The sequence below is a fragment of the Dendrobates tinctorius genome, unplaced genomic scaffold, assembly GCF_039654945.1.
Source record: "Dendrobates tinctorius isolate UK_male_01 unplaced genomic scaffold, ASM3965494v1 ptg000272l, whole genome shotgun sequence".
NCBI classification, from domain to species: domain Eukaryota; kingdom Metazoa; phylum Chordata; class Amphibia; order Anura; family Dendrobatidae; genus Dendrobates; species Dendrobates tinctorius.
The window spans coordinates 7200136-7224493 of NW_027361939.1; the positions used below are offsets into that span (position 1 = coordinate 7200136).

At 45.1% G+C, this 24358-nt stretch overlaps 1 long non-coding RNA gene across 1 annotated transcript; it reads left to right on the forward strand.

Moving 5' to 3' along the window:
- Positions 1–380: 380 nt before the first annotated feature.
- LOC141070552 (uncharacterized) lies at positions 381–23911 on the forward strand. Its single transcript, XR_012226668.1, has 4 exons — positions 381–443; positions 16795–17015; positions 20417–20568; positions 22801–23911. It is a non-coding gene; the product is annotated as an uncharacterized lncRNA (long non-coding RNA).
- Positions 23912–24358: the final 447 nt, after the last annotated feature.

Consider the following 24358-nt stretch of genomic DNA (forward strand, 5'->3'; position numbering starts at 1 on the left):
CTCCATACACCTCGTACACATGCGGCTCCTCTCCATAAACCCCGTACACACGCGGCTCCGCTCCGTACACCTCGTACACACGTGGCTCCTCTCCGTACACCTCGTACACACACGGCTCCGCTCCATACACCTCGTACACACACGGCTCCACTCTCTACACCTCATACACACAGCTCTGCTGCATCTACCCTGTAAACCCCTCCTGACCCCACACATACTTACCTCATTCAGCACCATGACAACCAGCACAGCAGAGTCCGGCAGACACCAAGAAGCAGGGCTGAGCGCACAAGACCTGTGATGAGGTCACAGGAGGGGTGGAGTCAGTGGTCACATGATCAGGGGTCTGGACAAAGGCTCCTGATCATGTGACCCCTACTCCTCCCCTCCTGTGACCTCATCACAGGTCCTGTGTACAGAGAAGAGTGCAGGCAAGCAACGCTGTGAGTGGCTGCGGGGGGGTCTCAAGCTAGGGCGAGGATGGGGTGTGTGGCCGCTTATCTCCCTGCAGTGTATGCAGAGGGCTGGCGGCAGGAACAACAGCCAAGCCAGTGGCCGCATCAGCTGGCAAGCGGCCAGATGAGCAGGCGCTGCCGCCCGCAGCCCACATGACAGCAGCCCAGCGGGAAAATGCCCGGTTGGGCATATTACCAATCTGGGCCTGGCGGCGCTCACAGCAATTCAGCACTGACAACCATAGAGGTCTCCAGGAGACCTCTGGCTGTCATGACAACGAACGTGAGCCTATTTCCGACGCGATTGCCAGAAGCGTTTGTTAAATGCTGCTGTCAGTGTTTGACAGTGACATTTAACTAGTTAATAGCCACAGGTGGATTGTTATTACACCCGCGGCTATTGCGGGCACATGCCAGCTGTTCAAAACAGCTGACATGTCCTGGGAAGGATGTGCGCTCACCGCCGGAGCCCGCATCAATGGGAGGGAAGTGACCTCCGCAGTAAAAGTACGAAGGTCATAAAGGGGTTAAATATAATAGTTTCAGGTTTATTATCCTTTTGGGTTGACGGATAGCATTGCAGTGACTTAGTAATAAAATTAATCATCATAAATACAAAATGCCTAATAATTGTGCACAGTGCCAAAGCTCTGAAAACCTCCTCTCACCTATCAGTATCCCCAGCGCCTTGTGTATTTGGAAACAGTGAAGTTGCGTTAGACCTACTGAGCTTGTCAGCAGAGGAGCTGGGGAAGCCATGAGAGGAGAAGGTTCGCAGGGATCTAGTCTGGTGGGCACTGACTACAATTGTGGTTGCTGGACCAGGGTCATGTGAATCGCTTTTCTAAAGTCTAATGCCAAGTGGCCACAGCTTGAGCCCCCTTGATGCATTTGGCTTAGAAGGAACCAGCTAATCAATTTTCTTTGATGATTTGCATTCATTATCCTACAGTGACAATTTTATTCACTTATTATCTTGTTTTCAGCTTCAGGGCAGCACAGTGGTTAGCACTGGAGCGCTGGGGTCCTGGATTGAAATCCCACCAAGGACATCATCTGCAAGGAGTTTATATGTTCTCACCGTGTTTTTTAGAGTTTCTTCCTGGATCTCCAGTTTCCTCCCACACTCCAAAGACATATTGATAGGGAATGCAGATTGTGAGTCCCATTGGGGACAGCAATGCTAATGTGTGTAAAGTGCTGCGGAATAAGATATATAAGCATAATAAATAATAATAATAATAATAGTGATATTCGGCATCTAAACCGAGATGGAGAGACCTATGATTTATGATGTAGGACAGAATTATATTCTGTATTATTTAAGACCCATATAAATCCTAAGGACGATGTACGGGCCAATATTGGATTATAGACTGTTCAGTGTACACTATTTTAGTATTTAGTAAAATTTGAATGCATTTTTTATATACCGTACTATTACAGCTACAACTAATTTATCTTGGAGAATAGAGGATGCTATTGCTTAGTGACCCGTAAATTTACTGTAATTATGATCTATAATTATAATCTGACATATACTAGTAGAGTCATGTGTTTTCTCCATAACACATACATGCATCCACTCAGCCATGAAGAATTCAATTGCAGATTTTTGCTTTTTTTTTTCCATTTTTTACTTATTGCAATAAGCTGAAACTGCAGAACGATTCATTAAAAAGATGCAGTGCAGGAATTTGCACCAACATACTTACCACTACTCATTTACACTTATCCTTGACCCTGCTGTCAGAGAGGGATAAATGAATCAGGCTCTGGGGAAAAAGCAAAGGATAAATGTACAGCTGTGTGTGCTATGTGAATGCTGGCTTCTAGAGGTTTCATTTGAAGCTCTTGGGTCTCAATGCAAAATGTGTAATAAAGCCCCCAATCATTTGGCAGAGGGGACTTTCGAACAACTCAGACTCTAGGGATCATGAGCGATGACAACCTTTGCATCTATCTATCCTCTATAGTTATACACTTGGTAGTAATACTGCCTTTGCTGTACTTCCAATATTATTGTTATTATTTTATTTGGTTGTTTTCCATTTCAACTTTTAGATATTGACTCTCATTATTTTGATTGCTGACAGTTTCTAGAGGGTTTATTTTTTTACTAGGTTTTGCCCTTCTTTTGGCACTGCAATCTTTTGATTTACAGATATTTCCTTCCTTATCTTTTTTTTTCTTGGCACAGTATATTCCAAGATGCATTGTATAACATTTCTAGGTTTTAAAAAAGTTATTACGCTACAAATACCTAATTGCAAATTCTTTAGGTATCTTCGTATTAGACTTTTCTCATTCATGTGAGTGTAGGGAAGGTGACCTGACGGGCGGACTTGTCAGCAAGTAGGAAAGAAGGTTTGCAAATTTTAGACAGATAGCAGTTATGACAGTGGGGAAACAGCTAGGAAAGTGTAGGTGACGTGCAGTACCTTGGGTTGACCATTAGATGGCAGGGAGGAGTGTAAGTTCAGGACTCAACAGCAGCTTAGGGCTTTAGAAACCATTAGTCATGGGGGGCGGAGTTATAGGGAATCGGGAAAGTATAAATTTGACAGGAGGGTTCCAGAAAGTTCCAGTCCCCGGGAGGTGCTCAAGAGACAAGGAGTCTGTGCCAGTGTGTTTGCTGTGAGGAGAGCCAAACCAGGGGGCTGAGGAGAGAGAAAGTCAGGGGGGTAGTCCTGACGTGAATTACCGCAGTACAGACGAGGCCCCGGGGAAAAGCATACCATATTGAAGACTAAAACTGACCAGTAAAGGTGCTGATAGTGTACGGGCCTAAGGCGGCCACAGTGTCTGTGCTAACAGGATCGTTGCTCAGTGAAAAAAAGGGACGGTACATGTGTTTACGTCCCTGGTGGAAAAGTACAGTGTGGGTAGCGAGGCCTGGAAACGGAGGCCCGTGAAGGTATTACGTGTACTACTGAGGCTGTCAGTCGGACGGTAAGGAATAAACTTGGACCTGTTGTACCCGAAATCTGCCTCCATCTTTTTTCTGTGACGTCTCTGCGCGGTATAAAGAGGGACCACCCCCCCAGCCCGGGCCATGACTCTACACTTGGCGTAGTCGGCAGGATCGCCGCCGCTAATACGATATCTTCTGCGGCAGACGTGCCTCTGAAGAACAGGGAAGGACTTGGACTGCTCTATGTGGATTGAAAATACCTGTGGATTAAAAATTGTTTACCTGAGGATTACAAATTGGGAGCGCTGTGCTAGATGGCGGTGTTGCTCCAATGCAGGAGAGAGGTCTGGGTGTTTGCAGCTGTTCTGGATGGTCTGGGACCCCCTCCAACGTGCCCCTGGTGGAAGCGATATGAACCCGGATGCTGATGCTCCCACATACTGGACCCCGGCCGCTGGGTGGACAAGCCTGCCATCGCCCCACCCAGCAGAGGGAGTGGCACCGAGGGAAAGATTGGCTGCGGCTGCTTGGCGCCATTTGATTGCTGTCCACCGGACGGGATGCGCCGCTGTGGTTGTCGAGGAATCGGGCGCCTGGAGTGGCGATGGTGTCGGGAGATCGCACCTCGCTGGAAGACTTATTCCTCAGAGTCATGGGCAGACATCCGGATCGCTGGTGGAGAAGCAGAGTCATTGCTGGTCCCGCGGAAGCGGCCGCCAATGTTGACAGCAGAGTCCCTCCCCGCGGAACCCCCAAGCCTGGAGGCTAGCCCCGCCGGACGGCGGGGTGAAGGACGGAAACTGCAGGAGGAGCCGCGGGATGTTATGTCGGAGGCTTCCACGCCGGGGAAGGTGAGAATTCCCCTGGCTCAGCTGGCGGCTCCGCAGGCGGCCCCCACCACCCGGCTGCAGCACGTGGCCTCCTCCGTTCCTGAAAGCCTGGCCATGGAGGGCCCTACAGTTTATGCTGAGCTGAGCAAGGCCCCCGCTCCTGTTCCCGAACCACCCCGCCCGGTGGTGCCACGCCCGGTGTCGCTGGTGCAGAGTCTGTCCATGGAAGGCGCTGATGCATTCCCCCTGCCAGCAGCAACTTCGTCCATGAAACCGGCCGCTGCTGCAACCCCGTTTGCAACTACGGGTGCGGCCTACCCCGCGGCTGCATCTGTGACGTCACCAAAGTCGACAGCGGGATATTTGTCAGGCTCTGCGACCTATTCGGCAGGAATTACGGCTGCCCCCCGCCGCCCGGCCCCAGCGGTTGCTGGGCCGCTGACATCTACGGCCGCCTCTGCCCCGCACTCGACCCCGGCTGAATCCTGCCCACCGGACTCCAGGGCCTACTCCGGACCGTCTGTTTTGGTAGCAGAGGTCATTAAGAAGAAAAAAGCCAGGGAGTAGGAAATATGGAACCTGCTCCATGCAGAGGGAGAGGCTGGCATGGCGGCTACACGATCCTTGGGATGGCTTGTCTACACCAACATACCAAAGGGGTACGGGTTTATACGAGACCTTGCAACTGGCCAGAAAGTGTACATCAATGTGGCATCGATCCACCATGGCCGGGCCTTACAAGAGGGGAACTTGGTGTCTTATTATAAGGAATATTGTCCTCGCGGCTACTTCGCGGTAGCCGTGCTCGCTGAACCCGAAGATCACGAGCCCCCGTAGACAGAACTCTAAAGACACTCCTTGCATCCCAGGAGCTCCACGGCTGTGGGACTCCTCGCTACCGTCCAGCAGAAGATAGCGTGGACTGTCGGGAATCCACTGCACTGTTATGCATGTCATTGGGACAGTTTGCATCAAGGGTATTAAAAAAAAATATGTGTGTTTTTTGGTTATAATTGTTGAAGTTAGTATGCCTGACATGTCGGGGATGCATAAAAAGAAAAAAAGGAGTGCCAATGTTAAAGGAAGGGGGAGCAAGCCTGTTATCTTTTGAGATGGTTAAAAGAAACAGTAAATGGAAAAAGGATATATGTGCTACATTATAAAGTTTGGTTTAATGTGTAATATGCATAAGAAAATTTCAACAGGTACGGGGGTCGGTGTGACCGATGGAAGTGTGAGACCAAAGGGGACTACGAGATGAGAGGGTCTGTGTGACCGAGACGCCGACCATGACTTGTTACCAAGAGGAAGGTAAAGAGATGGAAGATGTGAGACGGACTGAAGTCCCGAGTCAGGTCCCTAACACCACGGACATTCCCAAAGAAGAAAGCGGGCGCTGACAATGGTCTGGTAGGAGAAGTTTCAGAATGACAAAGGTAGGGGTTGTGATTATCAGGGACAACAATGGACAAAGGAAGGAGGAGTGTAGGGAAGGTGACCTGACGGACGGACTTGTCAGCATGTAGGAAAGAGGGTTTGCACATTTTAGACAGATAGCAGTTATGACAGTGGGGAAACAGCTAGGAAAGTGTAGGTGACGTGCAGTACCTTGGGTTGACCATTAGATGGCAGGGAGGAGTGTAAGTTCAGGACTCAACAGCAGCTTAGGGCTTTAGAAACCGTTGGTCATGGGGGCGGAGTTACAGGGAACCGGGAAAGTATAAATTTGACAGGAGGGTTCCAGAAAGTTCCAGTCCCCGGGAGATGCTCAAGAGACAAGGAGTCTGTGCCAGTGTGTTTGCTGTGAGGAGAGCCAATCCAGGGGGCTGAGGAGAGAGAAAGTCAGGGGGGGTGGTCCTGACATGAATTACCGCAGTACAGATGAGGCCCCGGGGAAAAGCATACCGCATTGAAGACGAAAACTGACCAGTAAAGTTGCTGATGGTGTACGGGCCTAAGGCGGCCACAGTGTCTGTGCTGACAGGATCATCGCTCAGTGAAAAAAAGGGACGGTACGTGTGTTTACGTCCCTGGTGAAAAAGTACGGTGTGGGTAGCGAGGCCTGGAAACGGAGGCCCGTGAAGGTATTACGTGTACTGCTGAGGCCGTCAGTCGGACGGTAAGGAATAAACTTGGACCTGTTGTACCCGAAACCTGCCTCCATCTTTTGTCTGTGACGTCTCTGCGCGGTATATAGAGGGACCACCCCCCAGCCCGGCCCACGACTCTACATGAGGGCCATTGTAAAACTTTCAGCTTGTGTCTTTTGAGGTAGTCTATTGTGGATTTTTACGTGTGTTTAGGATCATTATCCATTTGTAGAAGCCATCCTCTTTTCAACTTCAACTTTTTTACAGATGGTTTTATGTTTGCATGAATAATTTGCTTACATTTCATTGAATCTGTTCTTCCCTCTACCAATAAGATAAACAAATACCGTGAGCACTACTTAGGGAGGTGCCAGAGTAGGTTTCCACTCCACCAATCAATATATGTTGAGTGCCAAATTTCTTCTATATGTACACTTCCCTCTACCCATGACTTGTTTCCCATGCCATTGGCTGCAACACAACCATACCACGATGCATGATTGATCCACCCCCATTCTTAATGGCTGGTGAGATGTTCTTTTCCAGAAATTCTGTGCTCTTTCTTCTCCACACATACATTTGATCATTGTGTCCAAAGAGTTATATTTTAACCTCATCCCTCCACAGGAGTTGTTTCCAAAATTCATCTGGCTTGTTTAGATTTTCTTTTGCATACTTCTGACACTGAATTATATTGTGAAGACACAGGAGTCTTGTATGGTGACTCGGGTGCGTAATCTTGCCTTAAACCTCAGGGCAATTTTTTAGTGACAGCACCGCTGTCTTGTGTGGTGACTGGGGTGCGTAATCCCACCTTAAGTTTCAGGGCAATTTTTTGGTGCTGTTGCGGTGCTGTTTGTAAAACACAAAGCAGTACTAGGCTGTAGTGCTACCTTCCACAAAGCACTAACTGCTCCTTGTTCCCGAATATCTGCATTTGAACATCTGCAACTATGGCAGAAAAATCCAAAATTCCTAAAAAGGCTGTTGTGAATGGACAGGGATGTGGACGTCGGGTTGTTATTGGTGCACAATAAGGCACAGAGAGACCGAAGAGGGTTGATGCATCTAGGTTCCTGGTGAAATTTCCTGGTCTGGAACATAAACAGGTCTGGAAGCCAGAAGAACAAGAGCAGATACTGTCTTGGATGGCTGATAAGGCCTCAACAAAATGTTCTAGCAGCACCCAATTGTCCATGACAAAACAGTCTACTGTCCATACAGAGAACGCAAGGTCATCCTATTCTCAACCTGTTCCTAGTTCATCACCCGGTCTGGAGTCATAGGACACATTTGACCCCAACCTTTGTCACTCCGAGGATGTGTTTGATCCATTTCCTTTTGTTGCCTCTGGCCTCTCACTGCGCGACATTGAAGAGGAACGTAAGGAGGTATCGTCTGTTGATGATGGTCAAATATTTGAAACCCCACGGCCAGAAGAAAGCCACTTTCATCCACGTGATATACCGGGTGAAGAGGTGGAGACTGATGGTGATGACACGCAGTTGCCATCTGGCCAGTCACCAATATCAACACAGAAGGAGGATGACATGGACGACGAGGTGGTCGATGATGAGACCACCGATCCGACCTGGACCGTTCACACGCATAGCCAGCACAGCAGCACAGAGGATGAAGGTGGATACGTAGTACCAACAAAGGCACCAAGGGCTACTGGCTTGAGCAGAGTGCGAAGTGTGTCAACTGTTGCCAAGAGCAATCCCTCTGTGCCCCAAGTCAAGGCAAGGGTGCGTTCAGCCGCTGTTTGGAAATTTTATTCCGATAGTCCTTCTGAACCAAATGTTGTCATCTGTAGCATCTGCCATACGAAGCTGAGCAGAGGCCAGGGCAAAGGCAACCAAAGCACCACCAGTATGCGGAAACACATGGCAGCCAAGCACCCTAATCAGTGGGCTGCACAACAGGGTCCCAAATCAGTGTCTGCGACTGCAGGTCAAATCACTGCCATGTCACCTGTCATATGTCCTTTCCAATCTGCTGGGCAGTAAGCAGGTGATCATCATACCTCTTGCTCACAAGCTGCGGTTGCACAGACACAGGCCACAACAAACTCATCCACTTGTTTGTCCCAGGAAAGCGTCCAATTGTCCGTGCCCCAGATGTATGAAAGGAGGCGTAAATACCAAGCCACACACCCACAAGCACAAATACTGAACGCGCACATTGTCAAGTTGCTAGCAGTGGATATGTTGCCGTTTAGGCTTGTGGGGACACAGTCTTTCCGTGATCTTTTGGCTGTGGCTGCCCCACAATACTCGGTTCCCAGCCGGCATTATTTTTCCCGCTGTGCCGTCCCTGCGTTACTCCAGCATGTCTTAAACAATCTAAAGCGTGCTCTCACCAATGCCGTAACCGGGAAGGTCCACCTTACTACAGACATGTGGACAAGTACTTGTGGCCAGGGATGATACATCTCTGTCACGGCACACTGGCTCAACCTGGTGGAGGGTGGGACAAAGTCTCAAACTGGACCATCATCACATATCCTACCCAAGCCATGAATAGCGGGCCTAACCTCAATCAGGGTTTCCTTCTCATCATATACTTCCAGTCTCCCCTCTTCCTCCTGTTCCTCTGCCTCGTCATCCTATGCTGAATTACCCTCCACATCACTCCCAAGTTGGGAGCTGTGCAACAGCGCATTGGCCAAGCGGCAACACGCTCTGCTGAAGCTGATCTGCTTAGGTGAAACACCACACCCTGCAGCAGAGCTGTGGCAAGGAATAAAACAACAGACCAATCAGTGGTTCTCCCCACTGCAACTCCAACCTAGTCTGGTTGTCTGCGACAATGGGCGTAACTTGGTGGTGGCTTTAAAGCTCGGGAAGCTGGTACACGTGCCATGCATGGCTCACATGCTGAACCTAGTGGTGCAGAAATTTATAAAAACATACCCTGACTTGCTGTACCTACTTGAGAAGGTGCGCCGTATTTGCGCCCATTTCCACAATTCCTCAACCACTGTTTCTGTTCTTGTAGCGCTTCAAAAGCAAGTTAACTTGCCAAACCACAGACTCATTTGCCACCTGCCAACACGGTGGAACTCAACATGTCATATGTTGGCAAGGGTAAGTGAGCATCAGAGGGTACTTGATGAATACCAGTTTAAACATGCCCGTCACACTGAGACTCAGCCAAATCACATAACAACTGTCGAGTGGGTGTGGATCACTGATATTTGTGAGGTGCTTGAAAACTTTGAGCACTGTACCAAGCTTGTGAGCGGTGAACAGGCTATTATCAGCGTAACCATCCCTATGCTATGTCTGCTGAAAAAAATCGCTGTAGAATAAAAAAATGGAATCTTTGCGTGCCCAGCAGTTGGGTATGGAGCAAGATTTCACAATGGGTGAGCCTACCCAGCCCAGCGAATATCAAACATTAGGGGATGAAGATGATGATGAAAATGAGAAGGGAGAGGACTTCTTTTTCAGTGGTACCGAGGGGACACCTCATGCTACAGAGGGGAATACCAAACCCAGCTTCATGTCTGTCCAGCATGGTTGGGCTGGAGAGGAGGAGGTGGAGGAGGAGAATCAGTGTGAGTAGAGGATAGGTACTGTTCCTCCTTCAGGGGTCACAGAAGATTTGCCTCTTTGCAGCTTGGCACACATGGCACACTTCATATCTGACTGTCTGTGCCAAGACCCTCGCATAATCCACATTTTCAGTAGCAACCTATACTGGTTGGCCACCTTTCTAGACCCACGGTACAAGGACAAATTTACTTCGCTACTGTTGCAGTCACCAAGGGGTTTCCCAATGGAATCCTTCAAGAAGGCCATTGTCAATCATTTGATGGCAACAGCACCCTTAGACACCACTGCTAGCAGAGGTACCAGCTCTGTGCAACAGCATGCAATAATGGGGAGAGACATGCCAAGCAGGTCCAAAAGAGGTGGTGGTAAAATGTCCACAAACTGGGCCATCTTCAATAAACAAGGAGGGAGAAGTTGAACAAGATGGTCAACGACTATTTAAGTGACCATACCTGCATCCTTCCTGATGCTTCTGTACTGTTTAATTACTGGGTATCCAAACTGCATAGTTGGCCAGACCTCTCCTTATATGCCTTGGAGGTGCTGGCCTGCCCTGCTGCTAGTGTGATGTCAGAGCGTGTTTTCAGTGCCACTGGGGCAATCATCACAGATACACACACATGGTTGACTACAGAGAATGCAGACAGGCTGACTCTTCAAGAAGGCCGTTGTCAATCATTTGATGGCAACAGCACCCTTAGACACCACTGCTAGCAGAGGTACCAGCTCTGTGCAACAGCATGCAATAATGGGGAGAGACATGCCAAGCAGGTCCAAAAGAGGTGGTGGTAAAATGTCCACAAACTGGGCCATCTTCAATAAACCGGCTCATCACCAAGGACTAGCTGAAACAGCAGCAATGTCAACGAGGGAGAAGTTGAACAAGATGGTCAACGACTATCTAAGTGACCATACCTGCGTCCTTCCTGATGCTTCTGTGCTGTTTAATTACTGGGTATCCAAGCTGCATAGTTGGCCATACCTCTCCTTATATGCCTTGGAGGTGCTGGCCTGCCCTGCTGCTAGTGTGATGTCAGAGCGTGTTTTCAGTGCCACTGGGGCAATCATCACAGATACGCACACATGGCTGACTACAGAGAATGCAGACAGGCTGACTCTGATAAAATTTAACAAGAACTGAATTTTGCAACAGTATTTAAGCCCTCCAGATGACAGTATCCCAACCTAAAGTCACCCAAAACGTTATTTTTTTTTAAATTGGTGATCACGTCCATCCCTTCCCATACAAGCCCCTTTTCTTCTTCTTACACATGTTTTCAAATCCGGCTTCTGCCACATCTACCTCATGGTCAATAACAATAAGCTAAAAACAATGTTGCGTTAATTAATATTTCCCACAAATAGGCACTTGTGATGAGAGTGAGACCCTCCTTCCTTCATCAGCCATGGTGTCATGCCCCTTGGGCTAATTTTTGGAGACACTATGGCTATGCCTGGACACTGGGCACTGCCACCTCTATGCTAGTAGTCCTAGCTGCTGCATCATAATTGTTTGGCCCTTCAGACCTGTCTTGCTTCCTTCCTCAACTATGATACAGCCCCTTGGGTTAATTTTTGGAGACACTATGACTATGCCTGGACACTGGCCACTGCAACCTCTTTGCTAGAAGTTCTAGCTTCATCATAATTGTTTGGCCCTTCAGACCTGCCTTGCTTCCTTCATCAACTATGATACAGCCCCTTGGGCTAATTTTTGGAGACATTATGGTTATGCCTGGACACTGGGCACTGCAACTACTATGCTAGTAGTCCTAGCTGCTTCACCATTGTTTGACCCTTGCTTTCTTCATCAACCATGATAGAGCCCCTAGGGCTAATGTTTTGAAGACTCTATGTCTATGCCTACACATTGGGCAGTGGCAGGGGAACAACAAGGACAGTAGTCCAAGCTTTATTATTGTGAATCCCTTGTGATGATAATGATGGGTGGCTTCTTCCTGTGTTAACCATCACACAGCCCCTAGGACAGATTGCTCTCCTTTCACCACTTACACACGTAGCTGTCTGAAGATCGCCTCCATCATCACTCGCTCTTACGGCACTTTTGATATATCACTGGCACTGCGTAAGTGGCTTACGAGTCCCGCTCTGCCAACAAAAAAAACACAGGACTTCAAATAGTGTTTGTACATTCTAGTGAAGCAGTGGTGTAAAACCACTCGTACAGCCCCTGACCAGGTGCCTCCATGTTATATACATTTGTTTACACCATACATTTTTTCAACATTTGCACATTTTTTAGCGTTTTCCTCAGCCCCCAGACCGCTTTGTAGGGTCCAGCAGACAATTACTCGCATTTTCCATTGACTATCATTGGACTCACTAATCATACCAAATACCCGAGTATTATGGTATACTCGGTACAAGTATAGCGAGAGCGAGTCCGAATACTTCAGTACTCGCTCATCCCTACACAGGAGAGGATTTCTTCTAATGACTCATCCATGAAGACCATATTTGTGCAGGTGTCTCTAAACAGTAGAACATTATACCACAACTCCAGAGTCTGCTAAATTGTTCTGTAGGTCTTTTTCAATCAAGTGAGATTCTGTTTTGCCTCTGTAGCAATCCTATGAGCAGCTCTTACTGAAATTTTTCTAGGTTTTCCAGAACTTATCTTGACCTCCACTGTTACTCTTAACTCCACTTTTTTTCTGTTAACTTAATTATATTTTGAACTTAGGAAAGGGCAATTTGAAAACGCTTTACCAGCTTCTTATAGCCTTCCCTTGCTTTGTGGGCCTCCACCATTTTAAATTTCAAAGTGGTGGCTGCTTAAAATAGCCCATATGTCTGCTGTTTTTAAGCACAAGGTTAGAGAAGTTTGTCTTTTTATAAAGCTACAAAATTTGCATCACCTGACCTATCCTAATGATGGTAATGAACAAGCTATAACCTTAACAAAGTAATTAATGAACTTATTTATTAATTTATTTATTTTTTCCCTAAAATACAAAAGAAAAGTGTCATCTTTAACTTTAGGTCTTTCAGAGATCATTTCATTTTCAAATTGCTTAACTATTTACAATAAGAATAATTTAGACCAGGGGTGCCCCAACTTTTACATGCCACTGTAATACTGGGGGCTGATGGTGGCTTCGTACACACGCAGCTCTGCTCCGTACACCTCGCACACACTCGCCTCCGCTCCATACACCTTGTACAAGCACGGCTCTGCTATATCCACCCTGTAAACCCCTCCTGACCCCACTCATAAACTTACCCTCATCCAGCAGCATGACAACCAGCACAGCAGAGTCCTGCATACACGGAGGCTCCTGATCATGTGACCCCTGACTCCTCCCTTCCTATTACCTCATCACAGGTCCTGTGCGCACAGAGCAGCCATCGCATCAGGCCAATTGCAGCCTGGCAGCCAATCAAAGTAGGGAGCTGCACAGCCAATGAGCGGCTGTAGCTCCGCGATCGAGCTCCTAAGCACTCCGGGCCCCGTCGCAGCTATGACCGCTGTGACCGCGGTAGTCACGCCCCTGACAACGACCCTAAACATACTGCCAGAGCTACAATGGAATGGTTAGATCAAAGCATATTCATGTGTGTAAATGGATCAGTCAAAGTCCAGACCTTAATCCAATTGAGAATATGTGGCAAGACTTGAAAATTGCTGCTCACAGATGTTCTCCTTCCAATCTCACTGAGCTTGACAGAGCGGTCACAGACAAATGACCCACAATTTCAGCCTGTAGTTGTGCAAAGCTAGTAGAAGACCTACCGCAAAAGATATGGAGCAGTAATTGTAGCGAAAGATTGCCCTACAAAGTATTGACTAAGGGGAGCTGAATACAAATGCACATCAAAACTTTCAGGTTTTTTTTAAGTATTAAAAATATGAATAATTTCCTGTACTTTAGAATATTTTTCCCATGCTTTTCCAGTAAATTAGATGGAAAAATTAATTTTGTAGTTGAAAATTACAACTCATGCCACAAAAAACAAGCCCTCATATGTTTATGTTGCCATAAAAATATAAAAGTTGGGGTTCTTAAAGGAAAGCAAAGAAAAACAAAAGCACAAAAATGAAAACTTCTCTGGTCCTTAAAGGGTTATCATCAGAAATGACCTATTGTTTAACTCAGATTTTATGAAAAATGGATTTCATATTGTGGGTTATGTCATATCAGATGTTCAGAGAGGTGTTACTTTCATGCTGGGTGAAGGATAAGTAAGTGCATAACAGCAGGAAGAGGTAAGGGGGAGCCCAAACACTAGGGAAGACGGGAGTGGAGACCCCTAGGCAGATCTAAAATTGCCCTGTCTGCCCTAAACATCGCTATATAGGTTCTGCACCTATCGCAGATCAGGAACCTAATCCCTGCCTGACCCTAGCAATAGGTCCTACATAGGGAGTGGATGGGGTATCTACTAGTCAGTACCCACTAAAACTAAAGACAGAAGGGGTAGACGGATGGGGGAAACCACTTAGCTTGAGAAGACAACCGATATGACATGCCAGCAATCCTCCAAGGGTCCTCAGGGAAGACATTAACCGATGAGATAACACCTGCACCATGCTGCCACAATTGAATGTATTTAAACCTTCAGCACAGGTGTGTGATTAGCAGAAGAAGGTGGAAGTAACTATTGGGTCCTAGAGGGAGAAGGATATCACTCCATAACTGAGATGCAAAAATCAAGAAGGTGCTTGAGCTAAATGCAAAGACCTTCTGCAGCTGGATCCAGGAGGACTGTCTGTCACACCTGACACACCCGTGACAAATACCTGTCATTACAATCCTGCCTCTGATGAAAATGAAACCTCTGAAAACATGTCCTGAAAAGTCGGAAAATATGAGCCTAAATATGAGTTTGAAAATTGCAAGATTTATTTTTTCATTTATATTTTAAAAGTATACAGATTGTAGTATGAAAAAAATTGTCGGAATATTTTTAAAATTACATTTATATCAAAATCCTGATTTATACTATACATCTGTAAGCAAATTTAAGGAAAGGTAAAACACACTTACATCTTGATTCTGCTCGACAACTTCTCGACATTCATCATGACTGGCACTTGCTCCTCTATGCTTCTCTGTCTCAGCACAACTGTTATGGAACTAGTTACCAGGAGTCCAGGACCTAATGCCAGGAGCAGCAGAGTGCTAGGAGCCAGGACCAAAGGTTGCAGGAAATGAATTTTCTAAATGTCAAATGTGCAATTGAGTTTAATTCATTCTTTCAATAGCACAGACCAATTAACAACACACCGAACTTTACAATATGGCTGTAGAGCAGTTGTCCAGATATCTGAAATGAACAAAGAAAACTGTATTTTATACATTTTAATTTTAGTTTTTCATGCTTGGCAGCAGTTTCAGTTTTGCAAGGACAATGCTGCAAACCAAAAGGCAAAAGTGAAAAGACATAAAAGGGTCAGCAGTTGAATTCTTGGGGGCGTTCTTAAGAGGTTTGGAAACATTCCTGGGCTGTCTTTTTTTAGGGGTGTTTAATGCCTCAATTTAGTTAAGTATGGTCTCCATACTGCAAATTGTCACAACGACCAGTCATATTGGTTACTTGGCACAACAGATAGGGTTCATGGCAAAAAATAATTTATTAACAGATATATGCACCAATATCAGTTCAATAGTGTAAAGAGGGGCATAGCGATCACGGTCACAGAGGGTGCGACTATGACCCACCTGTGTAGGGAGGGCACCAAAATCAGCAGTTATTTTAGCTGGATGTGCTTCCAAGGGTGCAATTTCAGCTGAATGTATTGCAGTGCAAAGACCCGCCGGGTCCCTGCACTGTAATAAATGCTGCCAGCCAATCAGATGCCGGCAGCTGATGTCAGCATGTAGGTTACTGGCAGTGAAATGGCAGCTGCTGGCTTCCACGCCTGCTATTGAAGAGGATGTAATACATCATGGGCGCATGGAAGGTGAGTAGAATAGTTTATTTTTTTATATTTCTTGGAGAAGTGCAACAGAACAGGGACATAATTACTGAAAGAAACCCAGGATGGGGCACATTATATCAGGATTGTAAACTTATATTGCTGGAAGGGGCCAAGGATTTGGGGCGTCATTCCAGGATGGTAGGCATATATTAGTGGAAAGGGCCCAGGATGGGGATCATTGTACCAGGTTGGGGGACATATAATGCTGCTTGGGGTCAAGAATGGAGGAACTTATACCAAGAAAGGGAAACATTACACCAAGAAGGGGCCCATAATTGAGGACATTATACCAGGAAAGGGAGACATTATACCAGGAAGGGGCCCACGATGGAGACCTTATGCCAAGATGGGAGATATTATTACTGAAAGAGTTTGACAATGGGGGGCATTATTGCAAGAAGGGTCCAGGAAGGCGTACATTATTACAGAAAAGGGTAAGGGTATGGGTCATTATTAAAGGAAGGGGGCACATGATGGGTGATAATATTACAGGAAGGGGCCAGAATTCGGGACATTATTACAAGATGGGGAACATTGCTACATGAGAGGGTGAACACATATGTCTTCACAGGATCTGGAATGCTAAAAAAAGCCCATACATCTAACAAATTTGCTGATGGGGCCCTGGTCCAAACTTTGCACTGGGGCCTATCGGCCTTTAGTTACACCACTGAGTGTAAAGTAGGGACAAGTACAACAGTGGCTGATGTCAGAGACTAAAAGATGAAATGTTCATATACCTTGAGTACAAGGCCAAATAAGAGACCCTGTGGGTTAAGCCTGGTAAAGTCAAACAGGTGAGGTCAAGTAGCTCTTATCTTGTCATTATGGATTGCTTGCTTCCATTCTAGTACATTAACATTGGTTTACCTTGTCCTGCTTCTTGATGCATTATGATGAGAAAGAAATAGTTTTTTTTATTATTATTCTACATTATTTCTTTCTATCTTTTGAATTTGTTGAAGTAATTTTCTTTTTCTCTTCTGTTTTTGGCACGCAAGAAGAGAAGCCCCCGGGGAAATTGAGCTCGCACTAAACAACAAACAATGCTATCCTTTCTACTCCCATGCAATTTGACTTCCATAATGTGATATCAAGGAGGAAAGAATCCAGTGGCAAATCCTCAGAAAGAGCAAAGCGGAATATCAATCCCAACCAGAGAACACAGTCACGTACAGCCTGGCACTGGCTTTAATGGAATGTAATTCTGCGGAAGGCAGAGGTGAGACACAACCTAAATATTGAAAATAAATGAATTAGTAATCAGTAGGCAAGAGCTGGCGAGAGCGAGAGGAATAAATATAAAGCGGGCGAGAAGAGGGTGGCTGAGAGTGAGAAGGAAAAAATTGAGAAAGCGGTAAAAAAAGACGGAAAAGGCGACATGAGATGAAATGAAGCAAAGCTAAAAAGGAAACAAGTTTTCTGCTATAATTTCTCGTGTATGTTGCCGCCGTGACTATTTTTGGCTTCAACTGATGCTTGTGTCACTTGCTTTGAGGGCTTTTAAATGGAAAAACTCAGAAATGTCATATTACTATCCTTGAGCCAAACAACCTGACACCGTGCAGCATTGAAAGAATATACTGTACGATAGCAGACGGTATATGATAGGCTACACATATACTCCTTCACGCAAATTCACCAATGACAAAGCCACTATGGTTCGCACCGCTGCTCTTTGATAGCTGGGGACACATGGTCTTTGTCGTAGTATTCCACAGACTTATCATAGGATGGAGGAGCAAGATCAAGGTGTGAGAGAAAGTCAACCCTGGAACCTTTACCACTGGGGTTACCACCTTCACCATTGTAGACCACTAGGGATGAAGCCATTAACCACTTTATTATTTTATATTAACACCATGTTTCATTGAAGAATGAGGAACTCCACTAAAAAAAAATTTCTCACCTGATAGGTCCCTGAAACTGTGTTATCTACTGTGAACCCACTGGTCTATATCCATTGTCTAAGAGTGTTGATGTACCGCACTTCCGCATGATAGCAGCAGCCAAAAACTGGCCTCAGTGGTTTTGTGCCTTACATGTAACTTCCAGCTTTGACTGAGGTCGATAATTGGTTGCAGCAGTTACATGGATGTACAACACATCATTACTGCAGGAAAATCAACAGAAACCTTAGGGAGACATCCAGAGAGACAGTTATAAAAAAAAATATTTTTTTTTTGGCATTGGGCTGGAACCAAAAGGACAGAAGGATAGTGATTTATCAAAAAAGTTTTAATTATTTGTTTTTTATTTATTTATTTTTTGGTATTGGCCTGGAACCAAAAGGATAAAGGGACAATGATTTATCCAAAAAGTTTTTATTGCTTTTTGTTTTATTTTTTGGGTATTGGTCAAGAACGAAAAGGATAGAAGAACAGATTTATCAAAAAAGTTTTTATTTGTTTTTTATTTATTTATTTTTGTATTGGACTCGAACCAAAAGGATAAAGGGGCAATGATTAATCCAAAAAGTTTAATTGTTATTTTTTTATTTTTTGGGTATTGGTCAAGAACCAAAAGGATAGAAGGACAGAGATTTATCAAAAAAAGTTTTTATTTATTTATTTTTGGTCAGGACGAGCAGTAAATAGAAGAGCTGGATTGGTATTCTGCACAATAAGCTAAGGTTAGTAAGGTGCAAAATAGATAAATATTGATTAATACAGTATTTATAAGAATACTTTTATTTTCTTTTGCTCTTTGCTGCCTTCTTCAGCAAGATGGCCACTACTTGGCTTATTCATGTTAAAACTTAAACTACTGCTCTACTATCCATGAGAGATGACATTTTTGGTTCCTGATTTTGTAGGGATGGTTTCTCCTTCATCTAGTTCATAACCCAACGTCTTTTTGGCTTTTCCTAACTCTTCGGTCAGGCACCGGTCCTGCTTTGGCATCAGGTGTATTTTAAGACCTGCTGGCACATAGCGAGTGACTAGAGGCAGGGACTATCCTGATTGGGTACACCTTGTCGCAGTGGAATAACTTTTACTCTTTTTTTTTATTCAAAAAAATGCCAACCAATTGCCCTATGTTTTTTACTTGTATTGCTACTAAGTATATCAGTCCTGATCTGGGTACTGAGACCCTCACAATGGTTTAGAAACTGAGAAGTGCACAGCTTAGGAGACGAGAGTGCACAGAGAGGAGTACCGATACCATAAAATGTCTATGCTTTCTATTGCATTTGTGTGCTGTCTTATCGAAGAGCAGTGTGCTTCTGTTTCCTTAGCTGCACAATTCTTAGGGTTTTTCTTTGTGATCGGTGGGGGTCTATGGACCTGGACTTCAATAAAAGGACAAATTAAAAGGACAAAAAAATTTAAAAAAATGACAATGGTTTGGTTTTTAGATTAACGTTTGCCATATAAAATGACCTTCTGATATACACAAGAAAGGTTCTAAAAAAAAATCTAAGAAATGTGAAGCTTAAGAAACAAGAGTGCACAGCTCCTGCTGGAGAGTGCTCAGGATAGGGTGCGGATACAATAACTAGTTCTGGTACCAATACTCTGCTCTCTCAGATAGTAGATATGCGCTCTTGTCCCCTAACTGTGCCCTTCTTAGCGGGGTTTTCTGAGCGACTAGTGGGGTTCTTAGAATCCGAGCTCCCACCAATCTGCTTTTGAAGAGGGCACAGCTTCTGCCCGAGATTTCACAGGATGGAGTATGGAGTATTATTGCATCCATACTCTATTATGTTGGCGCTCTTGTCACCGATCATTGAGGGTCTCAGGAACCGGACTTCCGCCAGTCTACAGTACTTGCAATTAAAAAGACAAAAAATATATTGAAAAATTAGCAAAAGGTTTAGTTACTTTTTAGCAATGATTAAAGTTTCCATGACATAGATTTCATATTTGTAGGATTCGGAACTAGGAACCCCCAAAATATTGAGACTTATGCCCCAAATCCAAGCCTAGAGAGAAAACTAAGGATAACTTTAAAGTGATAGGAAAAATCTGCATGCAAGTGGAATAAGGATTAATAAACAATATTCCCCAAACACTTCACAAAATCAGATTTTGAAAAGGGCTGATGTATATCAGACTCTGTGTACATTGGATATGTCAGCCCGAGAACTCACAGCAGGTGCGGAAGATTGATAGGACAGCCTCAGTACATAGGTTAACACAGTGACAGGCTTTAACGGGCTACCCTGCATATAAATAAATATCGGAGAAAATATATGGCCTTAGCTTTTACATTTTTAGACTCGAAGGGCTGATTGAGGATGAAAGGAAGATTTTATTTCCCTTATTTGAAAGTGGGAACCATTTAAGGAAGTGAAATATTCCTTTATACGCTCCTGAAAGCTCCACGAACACGCACTTTTGGACTCAAGACTACTTTTATGTAACTGTTCTACATTTTTATTACCGCCACCTCCAATCCTTCAATTATGGTAACACCAATAGCCATTTGCTATGTAGGAAATTGAATTCTGGTCGAATTTTACAAAAATCTGCATTCACCAAAATGTTTATTTCTTTCTAATTTGCTTCCATGTGGATTTTTCTGAAAGCCATTTTCTTGGACCGTGAAAGGCCATCAAAATGTTGAAAAAAAAATGCTTAAACTCACTGCTTCGCTCTCTTTTCTATCCCTTCTTTCCAGCTGCATTCACAGTAACCTCCTGGGTATATCAAGTCCAGAAGCCCCGGCCTATTGTGAGCAGCCTGGAGATTTCAATTTGGCCAATGGCAATCTGAGTATTCAACTAGGACCAGACGGGTAGCGTTGAGGAACGAAGAAGCCGGAGAGGTAAGGTGAGTATAAGAATTTTTTATTTTTTTTATAGATTACGTTTACTATACTCAAGGGTCTAAAGATAACCCAGATCATAATAAGGGATCCTGTGCATTGTGACGATTCTCCAGTGCTGCCGTCAGGAGCGGGAGTTCATGCGACTTCACGTATGTGATATGCATACTTCTAGCCACATTCCAACTAGACATGTCCAGCCTTGAGCATGGCTGTGCACGTCTAGTCGGCACATGACCACATTGATGGAAATCATATATGCCGACACCATGCTCAGTGCATGCGGTGTCAAGATTTACAAGCCTGCAGTCACTTCTTGCACCCTAAGAGCAGACAACCTCTTTAAATTAGTGGAGAATACCTTCTCCGTGAATCGAATTTCCCAGGAAAATTTGCGCAGGTGATTCTAATTCTGCCTGGTCCACTCATCTCTTATTTTAACCAGTTACATTTTAAGAATTTAATTTCTTAAGATGTTGTTAGGCATTGGGTTCCCGCCTCTGCACAGGAGGAATCCCGAGCCTTGCCTTCTGCAGTCTCCCATTCTGTTCAGACAGCAGAGGAGGCTGCTCAGCAAAGGTGTCGATCCTGGCGTCTTGCTCAAGCTAGTGCTGTCAGGTTTGTTGCTGCTGCCACCTCTGGTTCAGCTTTAGCAATCCGCACTAGCCAGCAGCGAGCAGCTCCAGAGGCTAAGTCCCTTTTGCAGCCTACTGAGCATGCCCGTGGGACGACCTCTCATTGGAGGTCAGAGGTCACATGTGTAGGGAAGGTGACCGGACGAATGGACTTGTCAGAAGGAAGGAGGGACGGTTTGTGCACTTTAGACAGATGTTAGTAATGACAGAATGGAAACAGCTGGGAAAAAGTGTAGAATGGGTGCAGTACCCTGGTTTGACCACAAGATGGCAGGGGGGAGTGTGAGTACAGGACTTGACAGCTGCTTATGGCACTAGAAACCATTTGTTATGGGGGCAGGGTTACAGGGAACTAGGAAGGTTATAAATAGGACAGGAGGGTTCCAGAAAGTTCCAGTCCCGGGAGGAGCTCAGTAGGAGAGGAGTCAGTGAAGGAGTACGGACAGTGTGAGGAGCTTAACTAGGGGACTGAGGAGAAAAGAAGTCAGGGGGGTGGCCCTGACACGAAGAACCGCAGAACAGACGAGGCCTCGGGGGTACCAAATTGACGACGACCTCTGACCGGTGAAGTGCTGGCGGTAGAAAGGCCTAGGATGGCCCTAGTGACAAAACCGTAAGAAACGTCACTACAACAGAAGAAAGGTGTGTGTACCCGGGTCTGAACACGAAGAGCTGTGGAAGTGCTGCGGTGTATGACTCAGGTCGTCAGAAGGGCGGCCAATAAACTTGGATCTGTTGTACCCGGAATCTGCCTCCGTCTCGTGTCTGTGATGTCTGTTCGCGGTAAACAAGGGACCACCCCCCCAAGCTGGGTCACCTTACTACACATGCTCAGGTCCTCAAGCAAATGGATTGGACCATCAGGAAGGTCCCAGAAGGACGCTGCTATAAAAGGTTCACATAGCCGCTCGGCCATGCGCTAGTATAGACTCTTATTGTATTTTGTGTGAGTGATGATGGATGCATGAATCTGGTGACTGACTTAATATGACTCCCCTCCCTTGGATATGCATGTTATAGGGCTATTAGAGTTAGAGTCAGCACCTACTAGTGGCTTCGTCTGCACCACTGTGCTTCCCCGTCTCAGCACCTCACTCAGCGCCATATGGTGCCGTCCAGCTCGGGGCAACTGAGTACCTCATTAAGCAGCTGCATCCACCAGTGTGACGCCGTGCGCAAGTCTAGCGATTTCCTCCCAAGTCCGGGTGGTTATTGGCATCTGTCAGTGCAGTGCAGTGAGCACGTGGTGCACTACATTTCATTCAACCTCTAGTTGGCTCCGCACTAGTGGTCTAGAGTGACTCTGACCCTGGGTCCTTTGAGTAGAGCCCTGTGACTACACACTAGCACTGACCTTGCCGAGCCTGTTAGTGTAAACAGGCTCCGGCGTTTATTTTCCGCGGCTCTGTGCAGTAACAGAGTTTGCCTCTGTACACATCGGGTGAAGTTAACCCGCCTGTATTCTGTTAGTATATTGCCATACAGCCTCCACCATTACCGAGCAGCAGGCAACATCTCTGCATGGTGGACCTTGATTCCATCTCTTTTTACTTGGTGTGTTCAGCTAGCCTAGCCCTAACAGATGTTTTGTTCAATTCACAGGTTAAAACGCAGAAATTTTGTAGTACATGGTCAGACTTGGAGCAAGTTACTAAACTTACAGATGTTTCTTTCAGCGACTTTCTCAAGAAGAGTGGTGGAAGATGACTGGCTTTTAAAAAAGTCAATAAGAAGAAGCAACTAAACATTTGCTTTTCATTTTATTGTACATCTTTACCAGAGAACAGGGGGTGCTTACAGTAAAGTTTACTGAGAACAGGAGCTGTCCAAGTGCTGAAATGGTCTGCGCTTCATGACTGTGGGGCTCACATTTTATTTTAATGGTCTGTGTTGTTTCTCATTTTGACCATGTACAAAAGAGGCACGGATCAGCTCCCCTGCCCTATAATCAAACTAAGAGTGCATCATTGAAACTCATCAAAACAAAAATGAGCACCTTCATATCAAATGGCTTTACCTTTACTAATGGATGTCTGTGTGCAATGTCTTTCAATAAGATGAAAACTTTATCACAATGGAACATTGGCTGTATATTGATGATGTTCTGACATTGGCAGCATGCACTTTATGTAGAGAAATCTATAGACAGAGAGTTAAAGCCATCCTGCTGTTTCATCTGACTTTTTAGAATAAAAGCTTGTGTGTATATGACAAATAATGCTATCTCTGACTATTATATTTTTTTTGGCAGTTTTTTCCTCTGTAGGGAGCTAGTTATCAGTTTTCTAAGAGCTAGTGGATGGAGACCAGCAGTTGTGGTGCATCATACACAGTAGCACATGTTTAGAAGTAGCAGTGGTGGTTTGGACAGCATTATAGTACATAAAACTACAGAGCAGTGTAGCTGGGAATCAAGCACAGGAATGATATTAATACAAGAAAGCAGCAGCACCATTTGTGAGTCTATTTGACTATAAAGAAAAAGTGAAAAGGAGCTCACCAATACAACGCAAAGTCTCCCGGAGCCCGAAATATAGACCCTGCCATGAATATCAAACAAGTTAGAATATAGAAAAGGATCCAACTCAGATTGAGTAAAATCCATGATTAAGGGGGCTATATGCGCACCAGAAACGCATAGGTGCTGCATGTCGATCCGCATACATTTTTCTCCCCTATGTTTCTTCCTTGTCTATAGAATGGAAAAACACCATGTTAAAACGTAACTTTTACTTAATAATTCAATAAAATCTAATAAAAGAATTGACCACCGACCAAAATTGATTTAACACGTATTGTCCATTGGTGTTCACTATAAAGAACAGTGTGGTGGCACCATGGGTCTCTCCCCATTTCTCTTCAATAAAGGTGTAGCACTCTCCATCTTTTTCAGGAGATACTTACCACTGTAGGATATTCCTATGGAGGACAGACACATTTTTTGTCAATCAGCGCTTTATTAGAATAGAGGCAATTTTTTTGTGAAGAACCATATGCCTCCTTCTTTTCTCTTCTTTCTCCTATACGAGTAACACTTCCCTGATGAAATCTCATTATTGATAAAGAAACGCATCAGGAGAGACATATAATTTTTTTTCTGGGGCTATTTGAAAAGCCAATTTGAGTACCGCCCTTGTTAGGGCAGGAGGAAATACATGGG